Consider the following 19,752-nt stretch of genomic DNA (forward strand, 5'->3'; position numbering starts at 1 on the left):
TTAACCCTTCCCTCTCTCTGTTCTCTACACCTCTCTACCTGTTCTGATTTCTACTGGCTTAGATGCTGGCATAAAGCTGCCTTTTTTTTTTTTTTTTCCCATGGTGTACAGCTTGTGATTGTAGAGAGAGGAAGGAGCCTCTATTGTACTGATGTAATCTTCGGTCTTACATCCCAAACCACTCAGTGGCTAAGAGGGCAATGCAGTGGTTTGATTTTTGGTGAGTTAAGCTGTTTCTGTTTTCTCCGTTTCCTTTCCCTCTTACAGGGTTTAAGAGGAAAATAGTTATTCAGTTAATCTGCACTTGCTATTGCCTGCTCCAAATAACTATGCTTTTAGCATCTTATGTTAAAATGATGTTTTTGTTTTTGTTTTTGTTTTTCAAAGACACGTCAAGAGGATGGCACTTAGAATGTGCTTAGGATACATGTATTTATGTAGATTTCTACGGAAAAAAATACTGAGCCAGATAAAAATGGATTTTGATATTCAATATATTACAGTAATATATATATATACAGCATGGAATGTTTGCAATGTATTAAAGAATCTTTCTCTTGAAATGAATATTTCCCCATCTCTTCCCTGTTTTCTGCTTATGTATATTAACACTGTTGAGACAAGAAGCTAACCTTGACTGTATTAGGTGTTCAAAACACCCTGAAAAGCACCTGCACTGAGAAAAGTTCTCTGACTAAAATCAGTGTTGTTTACAGTAAAAAGCCATCTAGAAAGTGTTTGTTGCACTAAGCAGACACCAAATACCTTCACAAGGCTGAGACAAAGAGAAAACTGAATTTGAAAAGAACACATGATAATTCAGACTGCCAAACAGCTAATGTTAACTACTAATCACAGAATAAAAAGGAGATAAAGAGTACCAGATTTAAAAGAATTTTATCAGAATGGGCAGTGTGTTTTTCTATTGGATGAAGAACTGGATAGGTTCTGTCATTCCTGGCAATGGAAGTGCAGCAGTTCCACAACGGTAAGAGACACAACTTTCACCTTACTTACTGCACCATCCAAATTATTACGTGCATACAAGGTATCTGTCATAGCTAAAGAGAACTCTTACAGAAATAGTCATCTAACCAGAGAAGAATACTTCTGACTGCATTTTAGCATTTATATGTTTTATGATTGTGTGGGTTTCTGTCACTCTTTATAAATAAATAAATAAAGGAAGGAAGGAAGGCATTTCCCCTTGGTAATGGTCTATTCTGTTGATGTCATATCATAAGCACAGCAATAATTCTGAGTTAAAAAAAAAAAAAAGAATACAATAAATCAAATATAATTTAAATGATTAAAATGACCCCCCTTATATGTATATATATATATATATGTAAATTACATTGCATGAGAGGTTTTCTACTACTACAGTTTAAATTACTTTAAAGGAGTTCATGATGGATATGTATTCAAAACCAAAGAAAACCTGTAAAACAAAAGAAATGCAGAAGTCTTTAAAGGTGATGGAGCTAAATTGTCTGAAGTAGCCAATGATTGTGAGTGATTCAATGATTAGACACACACTATAAGGGTCTTTACAGGTTCAGATGGTGAATGTTCTGATAATTTCTGTAAAAGAAATCAGATCCTTTTCAGATGGGCAACCAAAATCCTAAGTCACTCTTGAAAATGAAGGCTGATTATAGGATTCACTTCAAATCCATGTACGTCATCAGTAATCAGTTGAAATTACAAATTAGAGACACATTATCAGCAGTCAAGTTAAATGTAAATTAGACAAGAGGAAAAAAAAAGGAAAAAAAAAAAAAGAACACTAAGCAGCATCACCTGGTTTGGAAGGAAAGCAGATAACAAATATAGATCACTTTTCATTTCTCCATACTTTTGCCTATTCCAATTCAAGGCACTTGATAGGTAAATTTAATTTTATCAATTAGTAATTTAGAGACAAATATAATCCTCCCAAATATCTTGTAGTCAATGGAACTAACTAAATCTTAAGCTAGTGTTACAGGGAGGTACAAAGTATATGTTTATAAAGATATCAAAAAAGAGATTGTAGTTATTAGGAAAATGATTTAATAGACACAGTCCTAAAACTTGGTTACAGATTGGTTATTTTTGCTTTATTCATGTGCTGCATCAGGCTGTATGATTCTCTCAAATATTGCAAGCAGAGCCATAGAAATAGTCCACCTCATGCTATCAGTGTTAAATTTCACCCTGATGGCTGTGGCTTGTCCACAATAAACTATGCTGTATGAATCTCTGTAGTGAATGTGTCATAACCTTGTGTGAAATTTCTGCCTTTTCTTATCTAGAAATGGTTTTCATGTAGCATAACTTACATGAGAATTATCAATTGTATTTTATGACATGAATTATATGGTTTATTCAAGATTTTTACTGCCTCTTTTTCTCCCCCTTCAATGATTCTAAAAGATGAGTCATCACTGGACACTCTCCCAGGTCATAGCCAGAGCATCTATGCACAGGGGAATGACTTTTCAAACATGCCAAAGAAATCTAATAATTGAAGACCCATTTATTCTGCTTTGGACCTGAATTGTGTAGTTCTACTTTGTGTCGTATTAGTAATGCAGTACACTTTCCAGATTAGGTCCTTTTTTAAAACCGTAAAAGGTCATGCATGTTCTTCGGCAGGACTATGCATCTGTTTTTCCTACTGAGGAAAAAGTGACTACTGAGGTTACAATTCCAAGCTCAATAAAGGTTAGAAATGAAAGCTGCCAGTCAGCAGTAAAGTTCATAGAATCATAGAATCATAGAATATCCCGAGTTGGAAGGGACCCATAAGGATCATCAAGTCCAACTCCTGGCACCACACAGGTCTACCCAAAAGTATAGACCATGTGACTAAGTGCACAGTCCAATTGCTTCTTAAATTCAGACAGGCTTGGTGCAGTGACTACTTCCCTGGGGAGCCTGTTTCACTGTGCAACCACCCTCTCGGTGAAGAACCTCTTCCTGATGTCGAGCCTAAACTTCCCCTGCCTCAGCTTCACACCATTCCCGCAGGTCCTGTCACTGGTGATAACGGAGAATAGGTCACCTGCCTCTCCACTCCCCCTTGCGAGTAAGTTGTTGACTGCGATGAAGTCCCCCCTCAGCCTCGTCTTCTCCAGGCTGAACAGGCCAAGTGACCTCAGCCACTCCTCATGTCTTCCCCTCTAGGCCCTTCGCCATCTTCGTCGCCCTCCTCTGGACACTCTCCAACAGTTTAATGTCCTTTTTGTACTCTAGTGCCCAGAACTGCACACAGTACTCAAGGTGAGGCTGCACCAGCGCAGAGTAGAGCGGGACAATCATTTCCCTCGACCAACTAGCAATGCCAAGTTGGAGTGCTTTGGTCCCGCAAAGACCCTCCTTGCATATACAATGGCATGGGCTGCTCTGCCCTGCAGGGAACTGATCAGCTGACAACTAATATCTATGCATAAGACCATGATTGAATGTTGCTATCCAACAATCTCAGTCAAAAATGAAAAGAAAATATGTTACCTGGAGTACTTTTTTTTTTAATGAAAAAAAAAAAAAAGAAAGATCCTGTTTAGAATACTCTCTATGGATTCCTATTTTTGAATTTGAGTTCAGTATTGAAATAAGAATTTTCTACATAAGTTCCTTATCTTATTCACACTGTTCTTCACTCTGGATTTGAAATAAATTGTTCATGCACTTAAAAAGGCTGTAGAATAGCATAAGATAAGATTTCAGGGAAGAAAGAACCTAGAACAGTTATTGCAGAATAGCAATACAGATTACTTCTGTGAGACTACTCTGGAAATAGATTAGATGCATCTTCACAAGGCCATGTGGTCAGAGGGATTTTTTGTGGACCTAGAATTAAAAATCTGTTGTACTAGAAATTAATCATCTAGAATATCGTATCATGGAATATGATGCAATGTTTTCTCTGTGTAAGCAAGATAGGATAACTTATTTTTTCAGGAAATAATTACAGCTGATGAAGAGTCTTATTTCTCAATCCACCAAATGTATCTTATGCCTTAAAGGTCTGAGAGGAAAAACTGTGAGACGGTTAATGTGATACTAACTGAAGACTTCTTTAAGTCAATCAACTTCAAGCTCAATGTCTCATGGAGATTTTATTGATTGGTGAGTTACTGTTCCTCTCCAGTGACTTTTATTTTGCTGTCTGTAAAATGTGGTTGGACTGCTGGATGATCTTAGACAGAGTTGACTGAAAGAATTAAGTTAAAAGAGTTCCACTTTCTTTCATTAGTCACACAATGGTTATGTTGGATAATTGTTTGCAATCACTTGCATGGAGGGCTATTATGTTGAAAAAAGAAATTTAAAGGTATTTAAATGTTTTCTGTTTTCATAATATAGTGAACTCAGTATTATAGTATGGGGAAGCCATATGATGTACATACTTTATCATAACTTTGTGCAAGCCAATTCATGGTACTTACTAGAAGCAGCCTGTTGGATACAAATAATCTCTTGTGATACAGCTGAATAATCCAGTTTTTCAATTACATTGGTGGCTGGGTGCCAAAGAAACATCTGCAATTGGAATTAGCCATTAGGACTCAATTTCTAACAAAGTTTTACAGGCTTCCTAACCAGTGTAAAAGGTGCTACCCACAGAGGTGTGAGTGAGGGTTACTTCTTTCCCTGTCTCACAGCCCATTTTCTATATCATTGAACTTCAGAACTTGAATCATTGTTCAACACAAGCATGAATAATGTTCTCAAAACATTTTAAGGCATACCTACCACTTGTTTATCAGTGGTAAAGTGTTGCTCCATTTTATGTTATATAGAAGTCTATCTTGTCTTTAAACTTATTCGTTTTTTTGTCAGCTGCTGAAGCAGGCCAGAGAATATCCCTAGTCATAATTACTACAAGGGGGCGTTATTCTTTTAGCAATTGCTGTGATCCCAAACGTGGCAGATACACTCACAAAAGCAGTAGAAGTTTCAGTTCTACAGCTGGATTTTATGAAGACATTGGCAAGACTGACCTAATCATTTTGGGACCTCCTGAGAAATCAGACCTAAGTATTCATGATCATTATTATTTATAGCCATGTTGTGAATAACATTATATATTCAAGCGAATTTGACTAATTTTTTATGTAAGTGTTTTTGGGTATGCCTGCATGTATGATAAACTCTCTAGAATGCTGAAACAGAAAGGAATCTTGTCTGATATTTTCAGCATTTTTTTTTCCATTCTTGCTGTTATTTCAAAGATTGGCTTATTATTTAAAAAGGAATTTTGCATTTTCTGAAGAAATTTCTGATTTATAAAAGTAAAGAAGGAGGTTGGTTTTCTTCACTGAGGATTGCTGTTTGGCTTTGCTAACCCAAGTCATCGTATTAGCCTCTTCCTACATATCATGTTGCTTCTTTGCAATAGTATCACTATCACTGCAATAGTTAATTATATAATAAGTATATAGGAAATTTACGAACAAGCTTGATTTATAATGTACTTGCAAGTTTAACAGAGCTAGTAGCAGTGTAGCTCAAAAATGATTATTTTTGATAATAATTCTGAAAAAAAAAATGTGTGGAAGATTAACTTTCAAACCTGACAGTATCAGTGGGACTTCTTACAGTTATGTATCTATTCAGTCTAAGGCAATAGCATGAGCACAAAATTGCCATTATTGAGACAATGAAAGCTTTGGCTATGTTCAGAGCATTTGTAATCTTTGAAGATTCAAGAGTCAAGTTAGACAAAGCTTTATATTTTAAGTGTTGCCATGTCAACTATTTTCTTGTATATGTGTATGTGCACATGATGTGATTGTGGGCTTCCAGAAACAGTAATGCATCTGGTAGCTTAATCATAATGAAGAGGTATAAAGGAATAACCTTTTGAAACTACTAGTACTTGGGACACTTAGCAATCCGGAAAATACTTGCCAAATGATATTTTATATTACTTGAAAAAGATTGCTTATTCTGGTTACCAATTTGCATAAACATAAATAATACACTCCATCATGCTCCTAGTTTGTAAATTCGTAATTTTGTGAAACTAGGTGTAATGTGTTTATGCTGGTTATATCTTTCAGGATTTGAGATGATGGTAAGTTGTTTTTTTGTTTTGTTTTGTTTTGTTGTTTGATTGATTTTTTTTTACGCTTTTATTCAAATCTAAATCACCTACCTATAAGACCAACAGTAGAGGAAGAGCGGATTAGAGATAAGTACTGTTTTAGCTTTAAAATATTTTATTTGAAAGGTTCACACTGTCACTCTGGTCAGGGACATGGTATTTCACAGAGCTATCATTTGTATTTGGACATTGTACCTTTGTCATTCTTGTGACAATTCATGCATATTTGGACATATTGAAAGGTCTGAAAAAATATGGGTTGCATATACTCAGTAAAAGCTTATATACCTTAGAAGCCTGTGTTCACTGATCTTGCCTAAACCTCTTACAGTCTTGAATGCTGACTAAGTGCAGTTACTGCACCTACACAGAGTGAGCAAACATGCAGGGGGAGCAGCTGCAGACACACAACACAACAAAACAAAACAAAACAAAGCACCTGATTAGAATCTGGAGGAACAGGAGAAAATCAAGAGAAGAGAAAGAGGTGACAAGGAGCTGAAACATCAATGAAAGGGTTGAAATTTAGAAAACATTATAATGAAGTTTGTCCATTATCTTAATTCACTCCTTTAAATGACACACAATTATGAGCAAGCTCTACTTGAGGTGAACACCTGTTTTTAAATTGATCTTATATTTCAGTCAGTAGACAAAAATGCTTCCAGCTCAGACCTGGGAAGTAAAGGGTGACATTGTACATGGTATTTCTACCTTATTTCTTACAAAGGTTGGAAGACAAAAGGTGGCCTTCCTTCAGAGTAGCTAAGCTGTGGCTTACAGAAGCAGAGTCCAACTGACTACCAGAGTTCCTGCGTGATGTTGCACCTTCCCTCACATCAAATGTTTCACAGATGGTAAGTAACTGTGTTCTTCTCATTCTTCAATGCCACCTTGAGATCCTGGGGACTGAGATGAAGAAGCAGCAAGCAGTCACAGCTCCTATTAAAGTGAATGGCTGATGTATTTGAAGGTTCAAATTATTATGAAACACGATTAAAAAAAAACAACAAAAAAAACACAACTTGGGGCTGGGGTAGCTCAAAGTTGACTGTTGCTTGTGAACCTCTGTTGTCTATCTGTAAAGAGGAATATATTATCTTGTCACTTCAGCAAGATTTTTTTTTTGAGATAAATTAACTTTTCTGAAACTCACAGAGCTGGATGTAATATGCACTGTAGGGAAGCCCATAAAGAAATGAATAATTCCATCTTCAGCTCAGGGTTTGTATAGCATGCATGAGGCCTAGGGACACAGCAAAAGTAACCAAAATATTAAAGACCTGTTCATTACTTCAGTTCCATTCTTCATATACCCTGAATGATGTGGGGGAAGGTTTAGGTAAATCCCCCCCCCCACACTTCATGATGTATTTAAAGGCTGCATGATGTTGCATATGAAGGAAGGCAAGTTTAATCGTTTTGTTGTCTCTGATTTTGTGACTTTAACAGTGCTCTTTCAGTAGATTTTTTATCTATATTGAACTTTTTATAGCGCTCTCTCTTCCATTGTCTCTCTCTACCATTACGTAGCTGGGATGAAAACTCAAACCTTAAAATGGGACTTTGGGCATCAATCCAAATATTTTTCCCATCTCTCTTTTTCTCTTATTAGAGAAAAGGAAGGAAAAAAGAAAGAAAGAAAGAAAGAAAGAAAGAAAGAAAGAAAGAAAGAAAGAAAGAAAGAAAGAAAGAAAGAAAGAAAGAAAGAAGGAAGGAAGGAAAGAAAGAAAGAAAGAAAGAAAGAAAGAAAGAAAGAAAGAAAGAAAGAAAGAAAGAAAGAAAGAAAGAAAAGAAAGAAGGAAAGAAGGAAAGAAAGAAGGAAGGAAGGAAGGAAGAAAGGAAGGAAGGAAGGAAGGAAGGAAGGAAGGAAGGAAGGAAGGAGGGAAGGAGGGAAGGAGGGAAGGAGGGAAGGAAGGAAGAAAGAAAGAAAGAAAGAAAGAAAGAAAGAAAGAAAGAAAGAAAGAAAAAGAAAGAGAAAGAAAAAAAAAGAAAAAGAAAGAAAGAAAGAAAGAAAGAAAGAAAGAAAGAAAGAAAGAAAGAAAGAAAGAAAGAAAAAGAAAGAAAGAAGGAAAGAAAGAAAGAAAGAAAGAAAAGAAAAAACACCCTATTTTTAGCACACTATCTACCCTAGGTTTATGGAAAACATGAAGCTCAGCATCTGTTGTAAAAAAAACAAAAAACAACTGATGTTGTAATTGTCTTGTTATGGATCTCTTATGTTTCTTGTTTTATTTTGTTTCTTTGTTTCATCTTTTTTTTTTTCCTATTTTCTTAACTTCCTCCCACCCCAGTTGATTCTTACCCAGAATAGTTTAGAAGTATTTTTACAATATGATAAATTCATAATTCTGGCCCAAGTCAGTTTTGAAAAACTTCTGAGATCATATAGTTCCTAAATCATATAGTCAGAGCTTTTTATCAAGACAAAAAAGCAAGATGTAGAAATTCTGTTGTAGGATTTTATATTGCCTGAACAATCGATATTGACTTCAGCTTTTCTAACTTCAAGCTTAACTGAAATTTCAGTTTGATTTCCCCTTTTTCAGCACCTTTGCCTCTCTGAAAGTGTTGCTGCAAAATATAGCAATAGTTGAGGGGGCTTCTTGGAAGATGGGCAGACTGGAGATCAGGACAGTAGCTGAGTTGTGTTGTCTAAGCTACTATGCAGTTAGTGAGGGGACATGCTCAACAGTTTCAAAAACAAACAAAGAAACAAAAAAGACAAACAAAACGGGAGGGCTGCTATAGACAGCTATTGGGCTGGTCAGATAAGGAACTTCATTCCTGACCTTTAAACGTGCTAAATCCAATCACACTCTGTGTATAGAAAAGAATGAAAGAATTATTTATTTATTTATTTATTTATTTATTGTGGGGGTAGTCCCAAAATCTACTTGATTCATAGAATTATAGAATGTCCTGAGTTGGAAGGGACCCATAAGGATCATCGAGAACAACTCCTGGCTACACAAAAAACAAACGATATGTCTGAGAGTGTTGTCCAAACACTTCTTGAACTCCAGCAGGCTTGATGTTGTGACCAATTCCCTGGGGAGCCTGTTCCAGTGCCCAACCATCCTCTCAGTAAAGGACCTTTTTCTTATGTCCAGTCTGAAGCCCTCCTGGCGCAGTTTCATGATATTCCCTCATGTCCTATCACTGCTCACCAGAGAGCAGAGATCTGTGCCTACCCCGCCACTCTCCTTGTGAGGAAGCTGTAGGCTGCCATGAGGCCTCCCCTCAGTTTTCTCTTCTCTAGGCTGAACAAACTAAGTAACTTCAGCCACTCCTCATACATCTACCCCTCTACAGCTCTCACTATTTTTGTTACCCTTCTTTGGACTCATTCACCCAAAACAGCACATAGTACTCAAAGTGAGGCTGCACCAGCACAAAGCAGAGCAGAACAATCATTTCCGTCATCTGGCTAGCAACGCTGTGCGTCGTGCAACCCTTTTGGCTGTCAGGTCACACAGTTGACTTGTATTCAGATTGCCATCAACCAAAACCCCCAGATCCCTTTCCACAGGACTGCTTTCCAACAACTTGTCCCCAGTGCGTATCCAGGGTTGTCCTGTTCCAGGTGCAGAATCTGGCACTTGCCCTTATTAAATTTTATGCAGTATGTGTTTGTCCGGTCTTCCAATTCGTCGAGATCACTCTTCACAAAGAGAAAGTGTTTTTTCCACCCACAAGGGAGTCAACAGATCCTCCTTAATTTAGTATCATCTGCAAACTTAGCATGCATTGGAGTCCTACATCCAGATCATTTATGAAAACATAGAAAAGAACAGGTCCTAAAATGGATCCCTGGAGAACTCCGCTAGTGACTGGTCACCAGATCAGATTTCTTAAGACCTGTCAGTTTGATGAAGAAAAAGTTTAACAAAAGAACCTTATTCATTTTCTTAATGGAGTAATACAGGAATATTTACTGGAGATATTATTTTTTACTCCTATTTAGTTTCTTTTCTTTTTTCCTTACATTAGCTGTCACAAGCATATTGGATACAACAGCATATTGATATAATGGGAAAAAAAATGCATAAGGAATGTTGTGTTATTTTTAAGTTGAATTTTTACAAAGAATCGTGGTACAGGGTGGTCTTAGGGAAAAAAAAAAAGAAAAACTTTTTTTGCAAGACAAGTTTCTTACTTAGCACTTGAAAATACTCTTACTACTATTGTGTGATAGCACTTCTGTGATTTGTGTGACTGTGTGAGAGGCACTCTCTGTTTCTTTGTGTTTAAAACAAAATCTACTTTTTCAAATAAGTCTTTATGAACTACACTACTTTGTGGCCATTTTTGTTAGCTTGTCATTTCTAATTGCCTGTCAGTTAAGCCTTATGGGTGCACATAATTTGTACAAAATTTAACTGTCGTAGACATAGAAATTTCTACAAATGATAACAGTTGCAGTTCATAAAAATCCCAGTCCATGTCAAAATCAAATTATGAAACAGGTGTCTTTTATAGATTTTTTGGGGTTGTGTTTTTAATCCGTACTATGTCTTGCCCTCTTGTGGACAGTTGTTCAAGAAAAGAGATGGTAAGAAACAGCTGAAGATAGGGAGTTTTGCTTGTATCTTTTCCTATAATGCTGGGAAACTGGGAGAGTCTGTTCAGCTTGCAGAAGAGCCACATTATGAAAGGTAACATCATTGTCTGTCTATGGCCAGGACAAGATCATTGGATAATATTTGCAATTATTCATCCAGAAAAGCATGAAATATTTAGAAAAGTTTTAATTTGAAGAATTCAATTCCTTTCAGCTACTTCCCAAATGCCTTTACACTATTTCATATTAAAAACAACAAGCAAACAAAGAAAAGCATCATTCACAAAACCACGCAGTAAAGTACACCTAGCTTGAAAATGGAAAGCCCTCCAATTTCACAAAGCTAATCTTTCATGGTGCTGATGATGACAGCACATACAAGAATTTCAAAATACAGCAGTCAGATTTTGTCTGCAATGGATATTTTACATCCTTTTGAGGTAAGCCAATGACAATACAAAATGTATACTATAATGTCCTTTCAACACATTGGAAAACTTTATAGAGGAGATGTTGAAAAACACTGTGACAGCTTCAGCTATCTATACACCAAAATATTAATATTATTAATTATAATAAACATGATTATTATTAATAATATTTAGTAAATAAATCCACTTTCATCATTTTAAGTAAAGGTGTCTCTTTTTATACAGTTCAGATTTTTATGTAGCTCAGTGAAACAGCTACCACAGCAGTTTCGGCTTGTGAAAGGAACTATTTTCTTGGGATAGAAAAAGTTAAACTCTCAGCCTTTGACTCTGGGCATTATTTTTCCACATTCACCCACATATAAAACACTAGCTTTCCAGTAGTCTTGATGACTGTCAAGCTATCTTCACGATGCAGGATCAAGAAGTCAAAGGGGACTCAAAGCTTCAAAAATGATTGCAAACTGGGAAAGTTTTGGTTGTAAACCTAGCTGGCAGGCAGAAGTCCATTGGAGCTCAGTTTCCATATGAGCTTTGTTAAAAAGAAACTATCTAAACTTCGACATATTCACCTGAGAAACTACCAGATTTTTTTTCTCCTCAGCTTCTCCAGCCTTTACATTTTATTTTCTTTCTTATTCAGTGAATCAGTAAGAATAGGTTCCACCATTTCTGCATTCATCTTCATTCTGGGAAGGAAAATACATCATTTGAAAAAAATGTAAATAAGGGTGACAAATTTTGACCCATAGCACTTACAGTAATAAATCCATTGTATCAGGTAATGTCTGTGGAAGTCCACAACCTAGAGGGAAGTGCCTTTTTCAGTAATTATTTGTCAATTATTCACTTTGTATAGCATTCAAAATGAGATTTAAAATGGTAAAAAGCCTCCATTTTGATTACCTGATCCTACTTTTAAAAGACATGAAAGACGTGTTCTTTAAAAAGTAAATAAACTTTTGATTGGTTAAGTACAAGAATCCATCATCTTCTGCACAGGAAAAGCCTTGATTCACGATTCTGCATTCTGACAACACAATTACTAATTAGAAGCTTAAAGACAGAAGTGGATCCGTGTTGAAGTGTGAATACATCTGTGATTAAATGTTAGGATTTGTTGATTGGAAACGATTGATAGATTGCTTTGTTTTACAAGATTATTTATCAGTAAAACTTAATGTGTTAAAAAAAAAAGCAACGTTTATGTTGCTTTTTATTTTTTTTTGCCTTTTTTTTTTTTTAAAAGGGGTTTTGTTTTAAGAATATAATTTGGAATATTGTTATACAAAATAAGCCATAAAATAAAATAAAACAAAGTGAACTTTTATTTGGTTAAAACATTAAAATAGCTTCCTGTCTCAGGTACACTCCTAATATATCCCTATGACACAAACCCAACTTTTTTTATCAGTAGCCTAGCATTCACAGCTTCTCTGGGTAGTAAAGAATAGTGTTAACCATGTAAAAATCCCATCTGTTTCACTGACTTGGACATTGCTAATGTGCTTCTCAGATCAGACTTTTAAAATAATTCTCAGACGAATAGAGGGCAAGGGCAAGGCGAGGGCAAGGCGAGGGCAGGGCAGGGCAGGGCAGGGCAGGGCAGGGCAGGGCAGGGCAGGGCAGGGCAGGGCAGGGAAGGGAAGGGAAGGGAAGGGAAGGGAAGGGAAGGGAAGGGAAGGGAAGGGAAGGGAAGGGAAGGGAAGGGAAGGGAAGGGAAGGGAAGGGAAGGGAAGGGAAGGGAAGGGAAGGGAAGGGAAGGGAAGGGAAGGGAAAAAAAACTGTTTCTATAAAAATATAATTTCCGTGTTGGTTAGTCTATCTCAGTGCTTGACACATAAGAGATCGGGGGTGTGTTCCCCCCCCCCCCCTTTCTTTTTTTCCTTTTTGTGTGTGTGTGTATGATGAGACATACAAAACATGATCAGAACTCTCATCCAATTGGATTGGAGCAAAATCTTCAGTTTCTTTTTAGTCACTGCCTGTTTTTCTTCACCGATTCTTAAGCATCCCAGTTTTTTTCAGGTTATACAGTGTTACGTATCTAAGAAATACCGTTTGTGGATAAATAGCTTTTCCAATGCCTCTGTCCTCATCTCAGTTGTTGGTGTGTGATCTTGGCATGGTAAGAAATAAAATGACCTAAAATAAAACTTCAGAATCTCTGTAGTTTCTTTCTTTTTTTTTCCTTTTTTTTTTCCTGTTATTTTCAATCTTCTCTTTCATCTTTCATCTTTTTTTTTTTTTTTTCCTAATCATTATTATTTCATTCTGACTAATGGGGACAGTTCTTGGATACAGGAAACACTAAAAGCCACACAGCAGCCCTAACATTGCAGAGCAAGCATGGCTATAAGTGCCCTTCTTTGAAGCACTTGTAAAGGATATAATTCAGAAGCTGGGAGGGGGGACCTGTGAGAAGAGACTGAATTCAGACACAGCATGCTATGTAACCAAACAAAAGAGTGTTGCCTTTCATTGTTTAATATTCCTAGCAGTAAGGTGGTACCACTTAGGATGCTGAAAAGTAACACATGGTGGGGCATATAATTAAGTGAAGCCTGAAGAATAATTATGCAAGTACAGCTCAGCATAATGAGGAACATTTTTTTTTTATCACATTTTGGCATTAAGTACCAAATTAAAATGTGAAGCTAATGTGTCTGTTGGAAATGGAGAGAACCTGCACACAGGCATTTCAAAGTAAAAGACTATTTTTTACCTCCTCCTGTGCCATAGTATCATTCTATATTTTATTTAAATAAAATAAATTTTTACTTATTAAGGGCTTGATACAATTTCAGAAGAATGTTAGAATTTCCATTGATCTGAATAGAAACTGGATCAGTCCCTCTGTTGAAAAAATTATATTTTTCTATGTATTACAAAAATAAAATGTCGCAGTTATTCTGAAAACTGAAGTACATACCAGTTAAAGACAAGGCATAAAAAGGTAGAGGTAGAATCTAACATCAGCCTTGAGCAGCTCTTTCCATCTCATTCAGAATATGTATTACATATAGGTGAGTTGACTAATTAAATGGTTTTCAGTTTTCAAAGTCTAAATTAAGTTCATGGAGAGCTCTGAATTTCTGTGGTTAGCTTTTTTAAACAGATAAAAAAATGACTCCAAAGACAGTGTGATTCTTGAACAAAGCAGGTTTCACTCCTATTTCCTGAGCTGCAAGGGTAGACTAGGGGTTGTACCAACCTACAAATGCTGCAACAGCCAAAATCCTTGACTGGAAACAGGTCAGAAACGACTGCTAGTGCTGTAACCAGCCTAGATCCCAGTGGTGTGGTAGAATAACTGTTGAAACTGCTTCCTCTCATCCTCTTCATCTGATACTGCAGAAGACAACAAGATGGTTTAGTTTTTTAGTTAATACAGCATTTGGAAGTGTGAAAATATTTTCTGTCCATCGTAATTCTCCAATACCAGGACATAGCTTAAGTAGCAGTGTTTTTTTCTCTTATTATGCAAACTGTATTTTAAGAGATGAACCAGAAGATACTTGAACTTCATCCCTATTGCTGCACTTTTGGTACAGGAGTTATGAAAGTAACATCTCTAAGCTATGATTTGCTGATTCTAGTTGAATCTTTCACAGTGCTCAGAAATAGGGGAATAATTTAACTGCCTATGCTAAAGGTGTCTACTGATATTATTAGATTCCCTAGAGTATCTCAAGTGTTTGCATAGGATTGGCAAATGCACTACAGATCTTAACATAAGCCTACACCTATTTAGAGTGTAGATAAAGATAAATCAGGATATTCTAGACACTGGATGTCTGTGCTTAGACAGCCAATATCCCCGTAAGGTTTCCATAGTTCCCCTCATTCTTCTACAAGTAAGAGTTCAAGAGAATTAAATTAACTTTCATCTATACTCACATAATCATTTAATGAGATGACAAATCATAGGATGGAATATGGATATATGAATCTATGAAAAATTAGAATAAATCCTGATGGAAAATATTGTTTTCTGAGAAGTCTATTTATTTGCTCCTTAAATCTGTGCTACTGAGTTTTAGCAACAGAGGAGAGTTTTGGCAAAGTGATTCTTTCAATGCTAAGATCAAGGGATCCTTCTTTTTGTCTCTCTTAGATTAAACAGAAAAACACAGGGATAAGGTGACCAGAGCACAAAATCACTTAGGTCTTTACAAGTAGAAAAGTATGTCACTTACCGTAGAAAAGAAGTTGGCTGACCCTGCTGTTCATGTCTGACAACCTGACCCATAAATATTAGGAAGAAGTTACCTGCCAAGAATACTCAATTTACATTGCTTGCCACATCTTTACAGCTGGAACAGAAGATGGGTAAAAGCATTTATTTATTTATTTATTTATCTATAACAGCAAGGGAAAATCTGCCTTCTCTTGAATCTGAAGGAGGGCAGTAAGTCATTCTAGTTCTTTATACTGTAAAGTTGGAGGCAATGCAGAGAACACTGTTCTGTTCACTGTGTAAAATCAAAGAGAATGTTACAGGTGTAATTCTTTCTAGTGCTGGTATAAGTGCTGTGATGGTAGTTACTGCATAATGCACAGCACTGCTACATAAAGTTGACCCCTGGGGAGCATTTAGTAAATTATAACAGTATAGGAAAGTACAGAGTAAAGAAAGAAGGACTTTCCTTCTAAACACACTGGTCTGATTATTGAAGGTACCTCAAAGAGTGGTAAGGAGGTTAAAAGGCCTTCTTTTGCCCAACAGTATCAACACTTCCTGCACTTAGAAATGTGAGAAGATAGCTGTATCCTTTGCCTGGAAAAGTAAAAAGTTATGCTTGAAGAACTGCACTTTCCCTCAGCAGCCCAGGGGAGAGTGCTGATGCAGAGAGCAGGATGACTTTCATATCATGCCTACTGGGTATTTTTCTAAAATCATGTAGATTTCTCTGTCTGTCACTGTTCCAAAGCACGTATTGGCACCATCCACTGGTTATGGGTGCTTTCTCAGCACCATTACGTTCCAACTCTATTCCAAAAAGAGTAGAGCTAGACTAAATTAGTTAAAGAGAACTGCCAACAAATAGAATAAAGGGCCAGTCACTTCCCTAGGTGATATTTTCATACTTTGATCTGAAATGTCCAAACTGTATGGAGAAACACATGCACTGTATGACATTCTTCCACTCATTGAGCTATTTGGATGTCAAAATGTGGCTTTATAAACTTTTAACTAAAAGTTACAGTTCAACCTGCTGGTTAAATCCCATCAGATGTGCATTTGGAAGAGTTCAGCTTTGACTCTTATTCTGACATTAATTTTCTGTTTCATTGGAAGCACTGCATATAATTAGAAATCCATTATCCATTTTTAAGTTAATTTTTATCTCTTTCTAAAAAGTTCAGGAATTCACAAATGAAATTTGATATATTGATCCTAAGTTAAACTTCTAAGTGGTCACTGGCTAAAACTGCAACCACTTACTGAAACACGCAGTCATTACTTTATTTGCCCAGTTCCTCTCAAGGTGATGTTGTAACGCTGGGGCTTTATCGAGCTTTCCTGGTGCAGTACTGCTCTTCCTGGAAGTGCCACATATCACAGCAACAATGTGAACAATCTGAAAAGGCTGTAAATCAAACACATAGCCCCGTTAGATTTAATGGAGTTACTCCAGTTTTTATCTTGCATAATTTTATTATTAAAAATACACAGAGATAATAGTCATTATCATTATTTTAAAAATATTTTCTTCAGGGTTCTTTCTCTTCCATACTGTGGAAGGATAATGAACAGGAAAGTGGATTCCCTCAAAAAGCAAAGTTAATCTATCAGCTATTAAGTATGTCTTGGTTTGGATTCTCTTTGAATCTGGTGTGCACATGTGACTTTCTCTCAAGCTGTTTATTCATAGCTAGTTATAAAAATCTGCCAAGGCTTTTCACAAAGCAAAACAAAACAAAACAAAACAAAAACACCTTTGAAAACATGTGAATTATTAGATTTTTTGATATTTTTACTTTTATTTATTTTTTATTTATTCTTAGAGCAACAACCACATAAGGCCTCTTTAAAGATAAACAGTAGAAGCAAACCCAAAACATCAAATGTAGCACACCAAGAATTTTATAATTTCTTCTCTACTCCCTTTTTCACTACAAATAAAGGATTGAATAAAGGAAGAAAAGGCTTACACAGCAACATTTGCAGTCCTGCCTTTAGTCACACTTTCCTAGCTTGAGGTGGTATGCATTATTATAAAGTGTCCAGCGTCCTCAAGTAAATATGTGCCACTCAGATAAATAACTACCTACTTTACTCCTCTGTACTCTTGAGCAGTATTTAGAACAATCTTCATGCAGCCCAGTTTTAATTTTTCATCCTTTTCATTTTTAGCAAATTTCTCAGAAAAACAAGGACTGATCAGAATGAAGTAACAAATGGCATTAATTATTGAACCACAAGAGCAGATCAACAGGCCAATATTCAAGTGTGACTGCCTACTTTCAGGCTACAGTAGCAGGTACTGTTAGATTTTGAGTGTCAAATCTCAGGCATCCAGCTTAAAATAGTGGGTTCATGTTGCATAAAACCTTAGTTATTATCCAAGAGCTGATTAATCAATATAAATTAATATAAGAAGATCTTCCTTTTATTGCAACCTGACACAAGGAATCTGCAACAATATTTAGTAAATTATAACTTGAGCAATTCACCATTAGCTGCTTAATTTCTCTCATATATTCTGCTTCCCTAAATCGTCCCACTAAACATTTTATTGCTTATAAGTTAGGATGATCATAATGGACTGAACAGTGTCTGAAATTTAAAAGGAAAGCTTTGAGGGGTGATTTATAGTTGCTCCTCCTCTTTATGACTATACAATAACAGTCAGTTATTTATAATTTCATTGAATTCTGGTTCATTTAGCTGCTATCTGCCAGTATGTTTTGGTGTATTGTTACTAGTCTGATCAACTTGTAAGATTTCATTGTTCCAAGGTTATGCAGTAGAACCTTACTAACCATATGAGCTGGATAATTTTTCACTATATGTCTAAGCCTTTGAGTTTTGATATTGTAGCAAACTTCATGGATTTTGGTAAAGAATTTAAAATGAAATGCTCAACATTTCACCATATGGAGAAAAGGCATCTGGCATGCCTCCAGAGAAGATTTTTGTTGTTGTTGTGTTTTTAAAGATTCTGAATTTCTTTCAGAGAAAAAAAAAATCACTCTTTCTTTAATATAAAAATGACTGCATTGTTTTTGCATGTACGTGTGTATGTATATATATGGGGAAAAGGTAGGCATAGTTCTTTCTAGGGGGCATGCAGATGTACTGAGCAACATCACTGGAGCTTTGTGACGTGCTTCTAAATATAACACTCCATGGATATACACAAACAACTTGTATTCATGTTAGTTAGGAGTTGTAAGAATAATTATTTAAGCATTATTCCTGTATACAGTAAATGCTGGAAAATCTCTCACCCATAATGAGAACAATGGACATGAGCTGGGATGCCAGCAGGGCCTAAGCATTCAAAGCTTGCCAGAAATATTCACTCTTTTGGGCTTCACACAACAAACAATGCCTTGATTAGTACAATATCTCTCATTCTTTAATGTGCAAAATTCAAGATAATTTATCTTCTGAACCCAAGGGTTTCAAACACGCAGCCCCATCTTGTGAGGAAAATGTCTTAAACAAGACTGTAGAATATTTTGGATAAATCATCCCCTTGTATTCTGTTCCGGTGAGGCCACACCTTGAGTACTGTATTCAATTTTGGGACCTCAGTACAAGAAGGACATTGAGGCCCTGGAACATGTCCAGAGAATGGCTGTGAAGCTGGTGAAGGTCCTGGAACACAGGTCCTATGAGGAGCGGCTGAGGAAACTGGGGTTGTTTAGTCTGGAGAAGAGGAGGCTCAGGGGAGGCCTTATTGCTCTGTATGACTACCTGAAAGGAAGTTGTGCAGAGCTGGGGGTCAGCCTCATCTCACAGATAACTAGTGATAGGACTAGAGGGAATGGCCTCAAGTTGCGCCAGGGGAGTTTTAGGTTGGAAGTTAGGAGACAATTCTTCTCAGAAAGAGCAGTCAGGCATTGGAATGGATTGCTCAGGGAAGAGGTGGAGGAGTCACCGTCCTTGTGGGTGTTTAGGGAAAGGTTGGACTTGGTGCATAGAGACATGGTTTAGTCAGTGACATTGGTAGTAGGGTGATGGTTGGACCAGATGATCTTGGAGGTCTTTTCCAACCTTAATGATTCTATGATTCAATTAATTCAGCCCTGCGTTTTTACTACTTGGTCACATAGTTACACATGAACCGCACCTTGCTCCATTCAAAGATGGATTATATATAGGATTTACACTGGATGGATTATATTTAGAATTATATATATAATGAGGTGTCTCCCTGTCCTTATCTCAACCCTTGAGCCCTTTGCATCACATTTTCTCTCCCTTTCCCTTTGAGGAGGGGCAGTGAGAGAGCAGTTGTGGTAGTGCTCAGCTGCCCACCTGAGTAAAACAACCACATCGCTCTATGATTCTGTGATTCTACAAGGTGAATTTTAAAGCAGACTATATACATGTATCTTGAGTTTGTTACTACAATGAATTGCCATGGTTTCTGATAATGAGGTGCATCAAGGCTCTCTTAAGGCACAGACCTGTAAGGTACAGA

General features: G+C 36.5%; 1 long non-coding RNA gene across 1 annotated transcript in view; it reads left to right on the forward strand.

The window, feature by feature from the left end:
- The first annotated feature begins 92 nt into the window (after positions 1 to 92).
- Positions 93 to 19,752, forward strand: part of LOC310894734 — a 28,949-nt gene continuing 9,289 nt past the window's right edge. The window contains exons 1-3 of the long non-coding RNA XR_014580124.1: positions 93 to 220; positions 4,014 to 4,116; positions 6,828 to 6,954. This is a non-coding gene — a long non-coding RNA (uncharacterized lncRNA). The remainder of the gene's footprint in view (positions 221 to 4,013; positions 4,117 to 6,827; positions 6,955 to 19,752) is intronic.

This window comes from Anser anser (assembly GCF_964211835.1).
Source record: "Anser anser genome assembly, chromosome: 2".
Lineage (NCBI taxonomy): Eukaryota > Metazoa > Chordata > Aves > Anseriformes > Anatidae > Anser > Anser anser.